The sequence below is a fragment of the Parasteatoda tepidariorum genome, chromosome 7 (assembly GCF_982258835.1).
Source record: "Parasteatoda tepidariorum strain Cologne lab strain chromosome 7, Ptep-v5.0, whole genome shotgun sequence".
In the NCBI taxonomy this organism is placed as follows: domain Eukaryota; kingdom Metazoa; phylum Arthropoda; class Arachnida; order Araneae; family Theridiidae; genus Parasteatoda; species Parasteatoda tepidariorum.
The window spans coordinates 72735798-72754796 of NC_141761.1; the positions used below are offsets into that span (position 1 = coordinate 72735798).

The 18999-nt window shown below is 29.3% G+C and overlaps 1 protein-coding gene across 4 annotated transcripts in view; it reads left to right on the forward strand.

The window, feature by feature from the left end:
- The first annotated feature begins 2682 nt into the window (after nucleotides 1–2682).
- The window catches only part of LOC107450794 (ATP-binding cassette sub-family G member 8), a 58819-nt gene continuing 42502 nt past the window's right edge, over nucleotides 2683–18999 (forward strand). For 3 of the 4 annotated variants that reach the window (XM_043054485.3, XM_071183294.2, XM_043054442.3), the window contains exon 1: nucleotides 2701–3017. The gene's annotated coding sequence lies outside the window, so the exon portion shown is untranslated. Of the gene's footprint in view, nucleotides 3018–18999 lie in introns of all 4 variants that reach the window. The other variant, XM_043054536.3, reaches the window with a different exon arrangement.

An 18999-nucleotide genomic window follows, 5' to 3' on the forward strand; every position in this document is an offset into this window, starting at 1 on the left:
TTGCTTACTAACCGCAGCCAGTAATGCTTGACTTCGGTGTTCTACTGGGAACCGTGTCTTTAGGATCTGCGGGACAGTTATTAAGGTTCATTTTCATGAACTCGAAATTTCCTACTCTCTATACCAATGAGCACACTTTGTTTCCCTTTTTATAAGTATTCTAAAAATGCATATTAAGGGCGGTTTGTACGAAATATCTAGGATACAGCATTTAATACACCAGCGCTAAATCAAACACCAAACTTAATAATTAATTAATAATAATCATTATTTATTATTATTAATAATCTGATTAATTAGGAAAGTGTTATTGCTCGGTTTACCTTACCTTACACTGATGTTTTTTTTAAGATTAGATGTCTCTGCGTGGTATACATTTGCCCGGTATTCTCGTCATTGATATTTCTTAAAAATTACATGCCACTATTTCAACTAGGTACGAATAAAAGGAGAAGTTTGAAAAAACAGTAATAATAAATAAATAAATAAATAGAAATAGGTACGATCGTTAAGGAACCTTGAGATAATGTATCACATCTTTACTTGAAAAAGATAAATACCTTGAAGATATGGAGCTAAAGTTAATCAAAGTTTTTGAATTATGATTATTAAATTATTGAATAAAGCGTAATTATTGAGTTAAAAAAAGGCATCTATGAATAATTTTTGTAATCTAATTAACAATTTTGAAAAGAAAAATATTATTTTTTTATGGCATAGTATTCATTTCATAGAATTTTTCAAAACATCTTTTTTTTTTCCTTTTGAAAATAGAATTCGAATTGCAAAATTTCTTGAAGAAATCGATAATCAAATTCATTTCGACTTCTGAAGATTTTCAAACATTTAATCGTAAAAAAAACGTAACTCAACGTAGAAAAAACGTAATCGTAAACTCAAATAAGCATTTGTTGCTGTTTCGGACATATACGATAATTTACTTAAAAATGCATGTAAATGATATTTTTGTGTAAATGAATGTAAATTTGATCATTCACACCAGCAGTTCCCATTTGGGAACAACCCAATTGGTAGTATTTTTTATAATCAGTGATGAGTTTTGAAACATATGCTTAATCGTAATTACCTATAAATCGTAATTTATTTCATCTTAATTCGGTTGCCTTTATAAATTTTTTCCAAATAAAATGCCAATGAAATAGGAATGGCATTATTTAAAAGAAAATATAATATTTCTATTAACAATATATTGAACAAATTATGAAAGAACAATAGTTAATAAAATTTTGGATTAATATTGCCTATTGCGCTTTTCAAATCAAAATATCAAACCATTTTAAACGTTTATAGCAGTTCTTTAGTTTTCATCTCTAAGTAGACCATAATTCGGCTTATTTTAATCACTTTTAACATATATATATATATATATATATATATATCAGAAAACAAATTCCTAACTAGGCTAGATATAGCAAAAGAGCAGCAAATTTAACGGTCGGAAATAAAACCTAATTTAAGATTATTCGTGATAAAACGGTGAAAAATCTTCATTTCTTTAGTTAAATATTTTAAAGATAGTCTTTTATAGGTTATACCTTCATTATCACCTTAATAAACTTTATTTATAAAGTCGGGGTTCCGCGGATAGAGGGACGATTATTTAGGGTTTTAGGTTTCGGTTGTAGTTGCTTTCATCGGCCAATACGGCAGAGGGGGTGCAATTGTTCTAAATTTCCACTGGAGCCATCTTTGGCCAAGAATTCGACTTCTGCCACATCCATACGTCACGTTCGTTTATAGGGAGGACCCATTTATATATTCATTCTTTCATCCACAAATCGTCCTTTTGACTTGAACCGGAGAACGATTCAATCTCCAACTCAGTATCCCTAGAGCCTAGAGATATTGATTTGTTATGGGAACTTGGAGGACTTTGTGACCCGACAGATTTAACATGCACCAGTCACAATTTACTACACATGGAGTTTTCGGCATACAGGGATCGAACTCATGACCTCATTGACATGAGCCCAAACCCCTATGAACCGGACCGTCCCTGCCATATTTAGGGTTCGGTAACCGAAAAAAAATTGGGAACCGCTGATTTTGACAATATAAATGTATTTGAAGTATGTATTTAGTCTTTATGAAAATTTAGACTTTTTTGACGTTTTGTTGTTTTTGTTTCTTTCTGATAAAATCAATTATTTCAGTCCCAACGACTGATTTCATAATTGTTTCTCTGATTTCCTAAATTCCTCTTTAATTTAAGGCCCTTTAACTATTTTTAACCCTTCAAATTAACCCTTAACCCTAACCCTTTAAATTCAACCTTCCTCCTTTAGATATGTCAATGATTCACATATAAAGTTAATAAAAAAATAATGATATTTTTCCTATAAACAATAATAGCAAAACAAGCACGTTTATCAAGAAATGTACATAGTACAGATATTCTTGTATAGTTCAACTAAACAAAAATACTTTTTTACAGAAATATCTCTCAAAAAATTTCTAAAACTTTCATTTATTTCTGGTATTGAGAACAATAGAAATAAAAAAGAAGAGCACAAGAGTCATTTGTTTAAAATACCTAAATCTCAAATAATTCAAGGTATTCATTCCTCTCTTTCCATGCTCTCATAATCAAAACGAAAAAATAAATACTCATCATTGGCGATAACTTTCACTTGGCTTGGCGACAGTGAATTCCAAACCTATGTAACCCTGAATTTCCTTGTTTGTAGACCGCTGGTCTATCTTAAGCAGCATTTTCACACGAGTTCTAAAACGTTCTCTGTGAGATGTGCCAATATTTATTTAGAAATTACGCGTTTTCTTTATTTGACAAGTTTTTCATGTGCCAATTTTCACATTGTCGAGAAGAAGTGGATTGAAATATGCAAACTGATAATTATGAATGGGTTATGGCAACTCAAAATTTGACGGTGATTATTTTCCGCGGTATTTTAAATCAGTGTTTGCGCTTATCAACAGGATTGTGACCTTAGAAGCTGGTTTGCGGTGCTATAGATTATTATACTATTAGGTCTTAGGTATGAAATTTTTTCTTTAAATTTTTATTTTATTATTTAATCAATATTTATAATTCACAGAATAGTTCTATCAACGAGTCATGTGTATTCAGTGTACATTTTTTTAAATTGATGATTGTTGTGAAAATTAATTTAAGTTTAAAAACGAAAACCATGTTACCTATATTTTATGAATGCATAAGTATTTTTTATTGTGTTTATAATAAACTATTGATAACATTGCTAAAATATAATGTTATGATTCTAAATTGAGTTCCCCCCCCCAGGAGCATTTTTTCGTAATTGAAGAATTTCATCAATTATTTGCGAGTTTAAAAATATTATATGATTTATAAAAGCAAAATAATAATAATAACTAGAATCTATTGAACCTAGATACTAAAATATTTTGAAGTATTGAACCATCTTAAATGGTATTTTTTGGGAATACCCAAACTTTTTTTTTCTCGTTAATAGTGTTAAATATTTTCTGCTAATTCTTAATATTGCCTAATATTATTAAAGATAAACAATTTTGTAAACATAACATCATTGGGAATTGGATATTAGAGGATAAATCATAATTTTTTAAATTGGAGAATTTATTAGATTCTGTTGACGGAATCAACTCCAAATTTTTAATATTCTAATTAAATATATCAACTATGCATAAAAAGAAACTAGAAAATATCACAGTACATTCCGAATAAAATTTTTATTAAAATTGTTATTAGTAAATATCCTTAGTAAAATGCCGATTTCTTATTAAAAAAATCAAGAAGTTATAAATGCAAAAATAAATCAACTATGGTTAATTGAAAATTTAATTGATTTGACAAATTAAAAAATAAACTGTTTATTTAGCCTAATTACTTTCAACCTGTAAAGCTTCAAAATTTTATAAATGTATGCAGATCGAAAGTTTTTTTCTCATAGCATTAATATTTTTACAATGCATTACACATTAATATTATTTAATATTTCACGCTTAGTGATTTTTTTTTAGAAAGTTTAGTCGATGATTTATTAAAATTTAAAAATTGAGGAAAGTTAAATTAGAAATTTCCTATGTTTAAATTTTAGGTAAATAAAGACAAATAATTTTAATGCTAGCTTTTTCTCAATTTTTTAGTTTTTATCGTTGAATATTTGCTTTTCACGGCCAACTTTTTTTAATGCCTAACTTGAGATACTTTTCAAGTTAAGCTTAGTCCAGGACAAGTTTTGACATATCTGAAACTATTTTTAGTAAACTATTAACATAACGTCATTTTAAATATTATAAGCAGAAAGTGAAAGGAACATTATGGAAAATAGAAGGCAAAAAACTTATAGCTAACAAAAGATGAATATTTCATTTAGTAAGGATGAAAGTTAAGTTATTCTTTTGTTAGTATTAAATAATAGTTTACGCGAATTCTTAAATCGGAGATTTTGTTTCCATAAAACTCATAACAAAATCTACTCTTTCCAGTAATAGCAAAGGTATTTATATACTTAACTCCAGCCTCTTAAATAAGAGGATTTAATTCCAAGAAGGCGTAGTTTTACTTAATTCCCAAGTTTGAATAAAATGTGGAAGATCGTGTGGTTAAGTATTTATACTAATATTTGCTAAATAAATGTTTTAATCATTAAATACCAGCTAGCCTCTTGAATTAGGAGATTCAGTTCAAAGAGGGCTAAATTTTACTTAATTTCTGATTTTTAATAAAATAACGATCGCATGGTTAAATATTTATACTAATATCTACTAATGAATAAAGTTTTATTCATTAAATATAACCTTTGCTTTCAAACATTTTGCGTATAGACTACATTTACTTCTAATTTTTAGTTCTACTTTGCATAGCAAGTAATTTTTTTTTTATAAAATTACGTTTATTCGTTTAAAAGTAGATCGAAATTTTTTCAATTTGTCCGAGTACAGTGCTCCATCGCAAGTTATTTCCCTCAAAAATATAAGCAAGTAAAAAACATAGATTTACAAAATAAAAGATCTTCTAATTCAGTTGCAGAAATTTGAGTTTGTTTTAAACTTCCATTACAATGAACCCACACAAGGAAATGCCGAAAGCAAATAAAATGATACGATTTTTAAATCTCTTTAATCCGATAAAATCTAATAATGCTTCATGGAATATTAGCGCATCATACTACTTACATCTTATACATCATAACATCACAGGGTGTGGACCAGCATAGATCAATTTTGTCACCTCGGGGTCAAATGGTAGTGTTCCAGATTAATAGCATAAAATAGAACGAAATGAGGTTGCTGGTTTCGATGAATCTACTAAACATTCACGCGATTAATATTTTTTTCGGCAAAAATAAATTTCGATCTCGTTTTGACCTTTCGTCACAAATGTGATATTTCAAAGCCCGATATCATTGAATCAGAATTTCCTGTTTTAATTTCGAATTTTCTTCCAGATCTAAAGATTAAAAAATTCTTAAATGATCGTTCTAATTGTGCAGCAAAGTAAATTCAACTGTTTTGTTCTGTGCCACGGTAACTAATTTATTATCCATCATCCTTTAACGACTCGCTTTCTGTTTTGGAGCTTTCAATCTTAGCCGTAGTTGATCTGAACTATAATACAAATCCCCATTGTAATACCTGAACTAAAGAATCTCAGAAATAGTTTTTAATTTATTTTAAAAAATGTTTAAAGAGTGGGGTCGTTAAAAGCCGCTGAATTAGAAAATCGCTGCTTTGTTCTAAAAGTATAAAACTGAGTATAGGCTGGGGAAAAAGGATATTTCATATACTTTTGGAAAAATTATTTACCTTTCAAACAAGGATATTTCTCTCCTTTTTTTTTCATGGATGTTTGTCTTACTGTAATGTAATTACCCACGTATTACAAATAAAATATTATTTAAAATTTAAAATTTGCATGATTAGTAATAGCAAAAGAAATCGTAATCGGTAATGCCTTTTATAGTTCCAAAAATAGTCGAATTTTGTTTTTAAATTTTGAGAGATTCATTTAAGTGTTAGTTGCCCTGTTAACTCTTATTACTTTTGATAGTGATTTTCTATATAATATCATCATAAAACAATTTTACAACATCTTCCGCAGTTAGATATTTTATCGTAACTAGTGTGCGGAAACAACGTCAGAAATGAGGGCTTATCTAAAAAAAATTGAGTACTACTGAGTGATTCTAAAATAACGTAATAATTCTGAAGAATTTTGAAAAAAAAAAAACCCTAAAAAATGGCAGCAACTCTGGATAGGGATCAAGACTATAAATTTTAAATATGTAAAATATTACACTGATTCGAATTCTCAAATTTATTTTCGAACATAAGTAGTAATTAGCCCAAATATTAATAGAGAGACAGGTACTATAAAGGTTTGATTATTTTAATGTTTAGCGGTTTAATTTTACTCCAACTACTTACATTTGAAGACCAAGACGAAAGAACGGTTTATGTCCTTTTTTTTTTTAAAAAAAAAATAACGATTTAGTCCCGTTGCTTTTTTCCCGTGGCTTTCATTTGTGACCAAACAAATTTTCCAAACATTTTTAGTTTCTTCTTTACAGCTCTTAGCGGGCAATGGCTACCACTAAATTTCAATGCACTCTCTAATCGGCTATCTTTCTCAGATTCTTGACTTTTAGAACCATAACATCTGAGCCGTGGTTGCTCAGGGGATACAGCCCTAGCCTCCCAGTGAAATGACCCGGTCTCGAATCCCAACAATGGCTGGTCGATGTGAATTCCGCACCCGGATCGCACTGACCACAGTGCTGACGCAAGATATATTCAGTGGTAGACCAATCATGGGTTAGTCCCCTTGCCATCAGGATAACCGTGGGATTTTTTTGTGGTTTTCCTCTCCATGCAACGCAAATGTTGGTTAATTCCGTCAAAATTCTTCCACGAAGACAAATTTATCCCAATGCTTGGTCCAAGAGTTCTCTTGCTTTCTAGATTGGGTAAAAATTTACAAGACTACGAAGCTGAACATTGGTAGTGATAAACTGAAAAAATTAAGTCAGCTGCTCAACGACGATTATGAAATGAAATTGAAAAAAGAAAACCTAAGGTTTTCCTCAACTTGGACAAACCATCTGCTTTTTTCTACCTTTTTTTCTGCTATAAATTTTTTCTTTTGTTATTTTATTTGGCATATCTGTTTTGATCATTATTTTTACATGTCTTTTTACGTGTTTCGTTCATTCTTTTTACTTGTTCATTTTTTTAATAAACTTTGTATTCTTTATCTTTTTTTAAATCTCCAGAGCTCTATCCCCCCCCCCCAAAAAAAAAAGAAATTTTCTGTTTCAAGATGGCATTTTTTTCAATTAAAAATTCGTTTTAACAATGGATCAGTTACATTAATTCAAAACCATTTTGAATGTAACAAACAATGGATTGTTGCATTCATTTTTAAATAAATTTAAATTAATGTTATTTGTTACATTCATTTAAATTCGTTAAAAGAACATTAAAGCATTTTAGACTAGAAATGAGACATTTTAAGCTAGAAATAGAAACATTATTTTTAAAGAAAGTTCGCTGAAATGAGATCGTGTTCTCTCTGCGTAGCTTAAGTTTTAGAAATAAGCAGTCTCTCTTAACTCTACTTTGAAATTTCTCAAGCATGCTTCATTGCTGATGCAATATCTACATGTTTGATTTTTTTTTCCAAATTAGAAACACCATTGATGCAATAGTAATCGAGACAAGAAGCAAAATCGTGAACGGGTACAATACTTTCGATTCTAGGAAAGACTGGTTAAGTCAGTGAACAAATAAACGGTAATCACGATTTAGTCTGAGGTCTTTTGGTGCCGAAAGGTATGAACTGCCCTACAAACTGCTGGACTGTAGATGAAAGTAATGAATATTGGTAAAGCATTTACATGAAGGAAATAAGATGTATCCTCCCTCTTCTAATCTAAATTGAGGTCCATGTTCTGTATCAGCTTGTGGTCATTTCTGGTATGTTTCACCCTAATGAGGTGAAACTCCCTTGGAGTTCCTTATTCTAATTCAGTGGTCAGCAGTCTGGCATCTTTTTGTCAACCTGGTTTTCTTAGAAGCCTCTTTCTTATTTCATTGCAGCATGATGTGTAATAGTGTTTGGCCATTTTTTTCTAGTTATTGGAAATGTGTTACTGTTCGACTAATCAGTTTCCATGATCACCTTTTGTTTGAGTAGTTGTTGCAAAATTAATACTACTTTAAATGATAACTTAACCCCAGTAATAAACGGCATATTTGTTTTTCAGTTACTATAAGTGTGTTACTGTTCGACTAATTAGTTTCCTTGAGATCACATTTCACTTAAATACTTGTTACATAGTTAGTACTTTAAATAATAATAGACGACATACTGTTTATTGACTACATTGCGTTTTAATATAGCTACGTTAAAAATGTTTGCCATTTTTTATTACCAGCAATTTCATTACACAAATCTTTCTTCGGGGCTCTTTCTTTCCTTTCCTTTATCGTATTTTATTCCGTTTTAAAATGGCTGATTATTAACTAACTGCAATTTTATAATTAACCATTGTTATAATATACCTCATTTGAAGCTTCTCTTTTTAATTTTTCTTGTTTTTGGAGTTTAAAATAATTTCACGCCTTTCCTCTGAAAAATTTTATACTAATTTTTTATTCTGTTAGGTAATGTGATTTTTAAAAGCTTCTTTTCTTATTTTATTGTGTATTTCCAGACGTTTACAATTGTTTCCTGCTTTCCCCCCTTAAATTTGTTAAAGTAATATGCTTTGATGTATTTCAATTCTACTTTAACGTGTTTCATGACGTTGGCATTTATTTGCTCATTTTTTTTTTCAAATTTACTTCAACAATTTCATTACATCGTTATGATTTCATTATATTGTTACTTAAAGAATTTCATTCAACTGGGGGCTTTAAGACACTTAAAGTTGTTTAAAGAAGTTTATTTTATATTCGACAACAATTCTTTCACTCTGTTAAGAAAACCGGATCATTTGTTAACCAGTAATCTATTTAGAACCATATCGCCGGCTTAAAACTAAAATGACACTTCTGCACTCAATTCTCATTCAAATAACATGACAAGTGAGTGCAGAAGTGTCGTTTTAGTTTTGAACCTGCGATATACTCCGATATAATATATACTTAGATATTACTGAACATTAAAACTATTATGTTCATACACTTCTGTTCTTGTTATACCAAATCGTATAGTTAACATCAAGAAAATAGAGCTTACAATGTAATTTTGATTTCGTTTGACATCCTCCTGTAAAGGTTCGTTGTGCACCTTAAAATGAGGTGCACTCAGAATTTTAACGAAAATTATTTCCAAATTTTCTTTAACAAAAATACTAGGTGCATCTAAAGACACTCGCATTTACAATACATTTTTATGTAGATTGTAGCTGTAGAATTTTATTATGCCTGCAAATGTGGAAGTAAAGCTGAATATCGAATTTCAAAAAAGGTCTTTACGTTACATATTGGTTTTTAAAATTTTTAGTTTCTCCTAAGAACTATGGCTGTTTTTCAAAGGCTCCGCCGTCACATGAAATTATGCATTTTTGCGAATAATATGCTGCTTTTATAACTGTTGTGAGTTTGCAACAGTTACTCATGGTTTGCAACAGTTACTCATGACTGTTGGGTCAATTTTAGCCTATCTAAAGCCAGCTCTGTCTATTCTTAATCTGAAAATGGCGCAAAACGTCAGTATGGAGAAAAGCCACAGTTTTGTTAAAATGAAAAGTGTTTGTCGTCTAATTTTATAATATTTAAAATCCCGATATTCTTATGAAACTTTTATTTTAATGCAAATTTTTATGAGCTCCGATACGAAGACTAATGTTTTTGCATCGGGGCTCATTAAAACTTGCAAAAACTGAGAATGAGGCAGTGATTTTGATGATTTTAGTCTAAGTGGAAAAATGTTGCCAAGTGTTTAAAGAAAAAAAACCTTTGAGTTACTGCAACTTTTGTTGAACGTTATATGATTGGTTCTCTTTTTATTTTTTTCCGTATATTTCGCTTTGTTTTCAGGTCACTAAATATATTGTAAACTATTACTTGAACTGGCCTTGAAAACTAATCCAGCGCCAAATTAAAACACCTTCTTTATACATTCGCTTTACTGAGAAGGTAATTTATAAGTTAAATACATTTAAACATGAAAAACTTCGAATGTATGTTTCAAGATAAACTTTTCTTATTATTCAACATTTATTTATATTTGTACGCTCATTTAAGCTGCAATTAATTCCAAAATACCGAAGAACTACTTTTCAAAGGCGGAGTATTACATTTCCTACCATTCCCTGCAGTGCCAACTTAAGGTGGAATGGACTATAAGATCATTATAAGTGATGAATTATAGACTTTAATGACAACAAGGCAATTTTGTGAAAAATGTTTTACGTTAAGTCTATTTTTTCTAAAATTCAAACTATAGAGTAATAAATGTTTTTGCGATTTAATTTTTATTATAATCGTTACTATAAAACAAATATTAACGAAATGTGTAGATTTCGTTGGTTTATTCGTGATGTGTTAGAAAAAACACTGGAAAATTTTAGTATAATGCCTTTCTATATTTACAACTAACTGTTTTATCTATACTCGTGTCAATGTTAACAGCGTTGTAATCTTCTCAAATTTGAGTTTTATATTTTTTATATCATACATTATATTACATTTCACACATATTGTACATTATATATCGAGTTATATAAATGTTGAAGAATTATAAATCATTATTTACTTAATTTCCGATCTTGCTTACAATTTTCTGTGAGTTTAACAGGTTCTTACCATCAGTTATTTTTAAGAATTCATGAATTTGCCATTTCAAGAATGATAAAGCAATTTCTGCAAGCTATGTAGTAAATTTTTCTACAGGACAATACGAATCGTAAATTTGTGGGATGTGTTAATAGCATTCCGCAGGAAACAGCATTCTAATGTATTCTCAATTCTGTTCCAAAGATTTCTTTTGTTTAAGAATGGTGAATAGTGTTTTACTAGAGGATGGACAACTAAGATGTAGGAAATGAGGCGTTGGTCAAGGACAATTTATGTGCTTCTCTACCGAAGTTAGTCCTGTGTCCTAAATGGGGTTTTGTAGCTCCCGTGCTCAAAAAATATACTGCTTTTTCCGAACAATAAAAAAGGACCAGACTATAATCGTAGATTTTTTTTCTGGTGACTGCCACCTTAAAATATATTAGGCATTTCATATTCGCTTTCCTTGGAAATTTTAAGATCAAAAGCTGTTATTTTTCTAGTAATATTTTTCGCCTGATATCGGTGTTGTAAATTAAAATTAAGTGATAATTTATGTCTAAAATATTTTTGAATCTTATGTTAATAAGATTTAAAATAGAAAATTAGTAACTTTTCGTATTCTCTTTCCCTGGAGATTATAATATCTTAAACTGTTCTTCAAAGTAGAAGAGCAGTATCTTTTGCATTCTTTTTTTGGAAATTTTAATAATTATTTAATTTAATTTAAATTTTAATATTTTTTTTTGAAGATTTTAGTAAAATTTTAAACTGTTTCAAATCTTGCAACGTTTTACTCCTAATATCGACGCCATTTAAAAAATCTCAAATTTAAGTGACTTTATGCTTAAAATAATTCTGAATTTTATGTTAATAAGGGTGAAAGTAGAACTGTTTTTCAGTAGCTGTTTTTAGTAACTATTTTCACGAATTTGATCATAAGAATTTCATATCTACTTTATTAACGTTTTTACCTTTTGTAATTTTAGACTTGCTACTGACCAAATAATTGTAAACAAAACTTACGAAATTCTGTTTAATTTCACCAATACTTTTGCAAGATGATTTGTACAAAATATTATGAAAGAAGAATATTTGAATTATTTAAATGTAGTGAAGGGCAATATAATGAAATTTATCAATCCAAGAATCTTCATAAATTTTTCTACCATTTGAAATATTTTCAAAAACAGAAGCAAGTTTTATAAACCGAAAGTTCCCTTGCAACCTTTCTACTTTTTTTTTTTTTTGGAAAGGTTTGATTGTGTAACCTTGAGTGCGTAATATTGTTTTTTTTATTTATTCACAATATTACAGACTTCAGTTTTTGCTCTATTTAAATTTTACATTCAATGAATATTGTATCAATTTTTTTTTTACTTTTCTGTCAAGTTGTAAAGCAGATTTTATATGTTTGTTACGTTGTCTTCAAGGTTAAGTTTTGAAAGTTCATGTAAATCTTTGAGCTTTTAAAATGTTCACAAATGTTGCCATTAACTGGACGTTTTCAATAAACTTAAAATCAAAATTAGTTAGCTGCAATCTGCCTAAATGAAAATTGGTAACTCTCAAGAAGCTTAAATTTGTACCCATCAGGAAATATAAATTGAATTTGGTAACCTTCAAGTAATTTAAATCAAAATTGGTAACTTTCAGGTAATTTAAATCAAAATTGGTAACTTTCAGGTAATTTAAATCAAAATTGGTAACTTTCAGGTAATTTAAATCAAAATTGGTAACTTTCAGGTAATTTAAATCAAAATTGGTTACTTTCAGGTAATTTAAATCAAAATTGGTTACTTTCAGGTAATTTAAATCAAAATTGGTTACTTTCAGGTAATTTAAATCAAAATTGGTTACTTTCAGGTAATTTAAATCAAAATTGGTTACTTTCAGGTAATTTAAATCAAAATTGGTTACTTTCAGGTAATTTAAATCAAAATTGGTTACTTTCAGGTAATTTAAATCAAAATTGGTAATTTTCAAGTAATTTAAATCAAAATTGGTAACTTTCAAGAAACTTAAATCAAAACTGGTAACTTTCAAGAAATTTAAAATTAATAAGCTTCAAGAAGAATCTCAATAAAAGTTTGTTACCCTCAAGCATCTTAAATCGAAATTAGTAACCTTCAAGCAAATTGAAATGAAATCAGTAACCTTCGAGCAGTTTAAATTTAAATTAACAACCTACAATAAATTTAAATAAAAATTAGTAAGCTTCATACTGCATCTCAAAATAAAATTAGTAAGCGTCAAGAATTTTTTTAAGTAATTGGAGAAAAAATTAAAACTTTGTAAAAGATAAGGAAATTTTTCATAATTACCAAAACTTCTCTAAAATCAAACTAAAATATTATACCACATACAGATTTTAAATATCGAAGATTAAATTGGGGATATTTCCTGAGCTTAAGTTTTCGAAGTAGTGTTTGAAGAAAGAAGGGAAAGTAAAATTCTCTTTGCTTCATTAGTCTAATTTTATACTTCTAATTAGCTATTTTTCGAGATAGACAATGCGTTTTAAGTTTAAAAGCCGTTCCGAGCTATTAATTTATTCATTACATCCCTAAGCTAGTGAGGAAAAGTTTTGAACTTCAGGCTGAAATCTTATCTCATTAAAAACAATTAGTTCCTATTTTATTCATTTTTTCTTGTTTCAGTAATGATATCTGAAAGAAATAACTGTCTGCTTTCCAAATGATATTAAACAAATTAATGTAAGAAATGAATCATTAACTTTTTACGATTTTTTAAACCTTTTTTATTAGATTACTCATTAAAAATAGTTTAAATTTTGTTTGCTGTAAATTAGACATTAGTTAAAACAAGTGGTATAAAAGCAGACTTTTTTTTTATCAAAATAAGTTTTACTTCAAAAAGGCCTTACCGCTTTAAAAGGATCTCCATTTGTGAGATGTGTCTCATTAATAAAACAAAATCTATAAAAACATTTAAAAAATTTAATAAAGTCTTTTAACATCCTTTTGCAAAACTAGGTCTGTTTGTTTGGTATCACTAAAAATAGAAAAACATTACATTTTCAATGTTGGGAAAAATGTAATGTTTTTCTATTTATTAATTATATTAATAAATTAATAAAGTAAATGAGTAAATTTTTATAGCTCTTGATATGGCAATTATTTAACGGTTCGTGTTTTATGACTATAAATATCTAGAAATAATTTGAAAAATCATTGAATAACAAATTGGGTCGAAATATGTCATTGGTTAAGATCTAGTTTAATAAAATCAAAATATGTAATTTATTGTTTCAAAAAATTTTTGAAATTTTTTTGAGCTTAATTGTTTTTTGATTTATCAGTTAGTAATAATACATGTGAAGTAAAATTAAAAATAATTTGTTATATCTAAATCATTAAATACTTGGAGTTCGGCAAATAGATTTTATCTTGATTATTAGGTTCAATTTTGAAATATGTATAATATTTGAGCGTGACGACTAAATCAAAACTTTTTACCAATTCATCACCCAAACCAGTGTGCAAATGCGACTCTTTAACAATTTATTTAAGTAGCTTCATTTTTCACTCAGTAGTTTTATTTTTTGAACGTTAACTGAATATGTAAAGTTTTTTCCTGAATTAATTTTAATGGAAATCGGGTTGTAAACCAAGACATTTCAAAACTTATTTTTGGAGCATAATAACTGAGTTCCTGCATAATTTTTTATACTAATTCCTACCTATATAACTTTGTAAACAGACTCTTTAAAATTTATGATACTCATAAGTTTCCCCAATACTGACTTGTGATTCGATGCCTTATAAATTATATCTTGATGGCCGAATTGTGCATCACACATAATATCAAATGAAAATTTTTAGGTAACATAACTTTTCCTATTGCGAATGACGCTTGCATGCAACTAAATTTTAAAATTTATGAAAAGTTTACTTCGATTATTCGAGTCTCTACCTTAACTGTCGAGTATTTTTTTTCTTTTTTATCACCCACGCCTTTATATCATGCTAAAGGATAAATACATAAAAATTAAAAAAAATTCGACACCTAATCTTGCCAAGAAGGCCGAATTGGCTACTGTGGTTTCTGAAAGTTGCAGAATAAGTAGTACTTCTTTTCTGTTAGACATACGATCTTTTCACCACTGTGCTTTTGTGATAGCGGTGAGTTGTCAAGTAGTTTAAGCTGACGCTAAGGATATGCTTCATTGCCAACCTCCATGAAAAATACCAGTTGTCATAAGTTAAAGGAAAGTTTCTCGTTTTCAAATCCTCAAGCACGTAGTCTGCATTATTAGTTTGGCTCCAGTTATTTATAAAGCGAAATATCTAATTAATCAGTGAATTATTTATAATAGAACATTGTGGAACTGTAGTGGCTCAGGAGTTAGATCACTCGCTTCCCAATGAGGTGACCCTCGTTCGAATTCCCATTGTCAACAGGCTAACAGTGGGTGATTTTCGTGGTTTTCATCTCCATGCTAAATAAATGCTAGGTTTTTTCAAAAAATCTTCGACAAAAGCACATTTTACCCAATAATTGTTCCAGGAGTTCCCTTGTTTCCTGAATTGGATTCAAAATTACAAGGCCGCGGAGTTGAGCATTGGTAGTCTTAAATTCAGAATTTGGTCTGCTGTTTAACGTCGGTTACAAAATAGAACATTGTATATCTGTAGTCAAAATATGAAGTGCATATCTTTGTCTAATTTCGTTAAGATTTTAAGTGTATAATATTAAATTTTTAACATTATTTGCTGGGTTGGACCCTTTTAATTTTGCCCGTAGTGTAAGGATGCTTTTTTAAAAAATTTCATTACTGCAAAAATATTTCTGTCCTAAATTCTAATAAGGCAAATTAAAATTGTTAATATTGCGTTAAACATTTTTGTATTTAAGAAAAACCTAACTGATTAGAATAGACCCCATTGTGGCTAAAAAATCAAAATAATTAACGAGGACATGATGTCCCAAATATATCACGTTTTACTGCCCCATTTACCTTTTAAATTAAATCCATTTTTGTTGCAGAAGTATCTATTTTACATTATTGGTAAATTATTTGTACCAATTAAAAAAAATTACACTTCCAAGGAGTGTAAAGTTAGTGCCACTGTAATTTCAGAAGTATGAAAATCTCCAGTTTTCTCTAAAACCAGTGAAAACTACAGCTCTAAAACTACTCCCATAATATTTCGCGTCAGTTTCCTTAGAGAGACGCTTGGATACTGGCACAAATATAACCACCTTAGATTGCGTTTTTATTGGTAACTGTTCAGTTATGTGGAATTAGTTGGGGAGTTTCAAAAATTATCTGTAATTTCAATCTCTGAGAATCCAGGAAATTATTACAAGCGGTCATTGTCTGAAGAGTCTATGCAGTGGACATTTCTTTTAAGGATGGTCAACGGAGGATAGCAGAGATTTTCTCTGTTTTTTTCTCTCATCGCTGAGGGCTCTGACCTTTATGTTGTATATCTTTCTTGGTTTCCTTTTAAAAAAATGTAGAAGATTAATTTTTTTTTAAGTTGTATTTTTCCATTTGGGATTTCAATCTTAAATTATATTTGCTAAAATTTCATTTTAATGTGGATTGTTTTTTTGGAAGTCAGTATGGTTTGCTGCTATCCACTGGTTGATTGGCTCACATCTGAATTATTTTTAAAATGAAAAACGAAGTTTTCTTTAGATTTTTGTGTTCTCTTAAAGAGAGCCTCCCTTTTTCATCTTATGATTTGCATTTAATTAGCCTCTTCTATTGTTTAATTTTTGTTATTTTCCAGTACGCAAGTTTCATTTTAGATTGAGTTACACGCAGCGCAGCCCAATACAGCTTTTGAGCCCTTAATCTAACGCACTACTCGTGAAATTTTTAACCAGTCTATTAAAAAAAATTAATTTTTCAATTTTAAAGGCGCTCGGTTACTTAACCATCATATTTGAAAAAGTGAATAAAGTAGATGGATAGTCAAATTGTTATAATTAAATTCCCAATACCTCCAACCGCTACGTGCAGAGCGAATCCTGTAAAAACGACTAAATTTTTTAAAACGTTTTCCCGTTTTTTTCCCAAATATCTCTAAGTACTAGAGTTACAAAAAATCAGTAAATTTCTGTTTTTCTAAAAAATTAAATTATCTACAATTATCTACATTAAATTATCTACAATTTAAGGCTAATACGAAGCTTGTAGCGGTAATACTTCTGAATATATAGCTCTTTAGATTTTAAGAATTTTCCCAAAATATATGAAATTTTGTAGGCATTTCTCGATATTAATCAAGAGGTTAATTTTACTATAAAGTTCGGTAAACCACATCTTGATTTCTACTAAAAACAATTTTACGTCAAAATGCGTTAAATTAATAATTGAGTAAGAGATATACAACTGAATATAGACTCTGGGAGACAGACAATATTTATGATACATATTATGCAACTCGCAATTGCTTTTATTAAAGCAGTCCCCTACCACTAAATTTCCTTATTCTTGCTTGCCTATGTCAAAGTTCTGTAACTTAAAGTGTAGATGGTAGTTTCTCTTTAATTAAATTTTACCCTATGTTGTAAATATTACACTTTATAGCTATTATTATCTTCTTTTTAATTAAAATCAAAGTAGCTTAGTGGATTTTAAGCATGAGTTGTATACACTTTGTGTATATTCTAACAGTTTACTTCCAAACCTTATACCAGTAGCTCCCAACCAGGAGAGAATCCTCCTAAAGGAGATGTCATATTTCCAAGGGGGAAATGAGGTTTGTCTGATTGCACTTGATATGAACTGCAGACCCTCTTGTATCTTCAGAAAAGGAATTTAGGATATGCTAACTTGAAATCTCTGAAGAGAATCTAAATTTAGTTCCAAATCAATTTTGTTTGTTGAAAAAGTTCTTGGTATCTTGCTAGATGAATTTCTTGGACTGGTAAATAATCCCCAAGCAAAGAGCATATTTGTAAAGAAATCAGAATTGTGATTTTAACTATACAAGTCTGATCCATAAGTGTCAGAAAGAGCTATCCTAGCATTGTTTCAAACTTTCGTTTCAACTTTGCAAGTAAATTATGTTACAAATGAAAATGACTTCAAAGAATAAATTGAAAATTGAGAGTATTTGGCCCTAGTAAGTGCTATTAGATAGGTGCTATTAGATAGGTGCTATTAGATATAAACCCATATTAGATATAAACCCATATTAGATATAAACCCATATTAGATATAAACCCATATTAGATATAAACCCATATTAGATATAAACCCATATTAGATATAAACCCATTAGTAAGTGCTGTTCGATATAAACCCATAAATCGATTCTACACTAACATGAAACCCATCCAATAAAAAGTGACTTAATAACACACTGGTTTGCTTTACTAATATTTCTCACTTTTTTTTTAAATATTCCAAAAACATGAAATCATTGGTGACTCAAAATTTTCTATATTTGTGTTGTTCAAATTTTAAAACATGTCAAGAAATCATCAAAATTGAGCGAACATTGTACAGCTGTGTTTTGTACTTTTGAAGGGAGGGAATTAACTTCTAGCTGTAATGAAAAGAAGGGAATGGATCAAAATAGGTTTGGTACCGAGTTTTTGATCCATTCTTCGTTATAGTTTCACATATATGTGAATAAATATTATATCACAGACAAACAGGATGCTGTTAAACAATTTTAAACAACAATTCAACAAAAATAAATTTTGAAAGAAAGTCGCAATTTAATTTTGGAACCCTTCCATAAATGGTACTATCATTAAGAACATTTTCCTCTTCAACCGTGCTAGTTGGAAACTTTTGAAACAGCAGGTAAATTAGAATAGGGGATGGAAGTCCGAACTGGTCAATTTAACCACTAAAGTGTCTCGCCAATTTATAGCCTGAAGTTACTTTCTCTTTCGCAAGAATGGCCAACAAAGGAAGTCATTGCATTCTCCCATCACATCTTCGCAAATAATGCTTCATTTGCATGGACATAGCTTCTTTATCAAACACCAGATTCCGTCGAACTTTTTTATTGGATTTAAGACGACCACAGTTCTGAATGGAATCTTAAATGTTACTCAACCGTGACAATAATCAAGGTCAAACCTGAGAGAGCATCTACTTACCAAAACTCATTCCGGCACTTTTGGGTGAAATGTGAGAAAAAGTTTTCTGAGTTTCCTTCTTCTAAAAGTAATAAAGCAATTATGCGGAAATGGTTTTATTTTTGTTTGAAATCCTGTTATACATTATGGTTGTTAGTG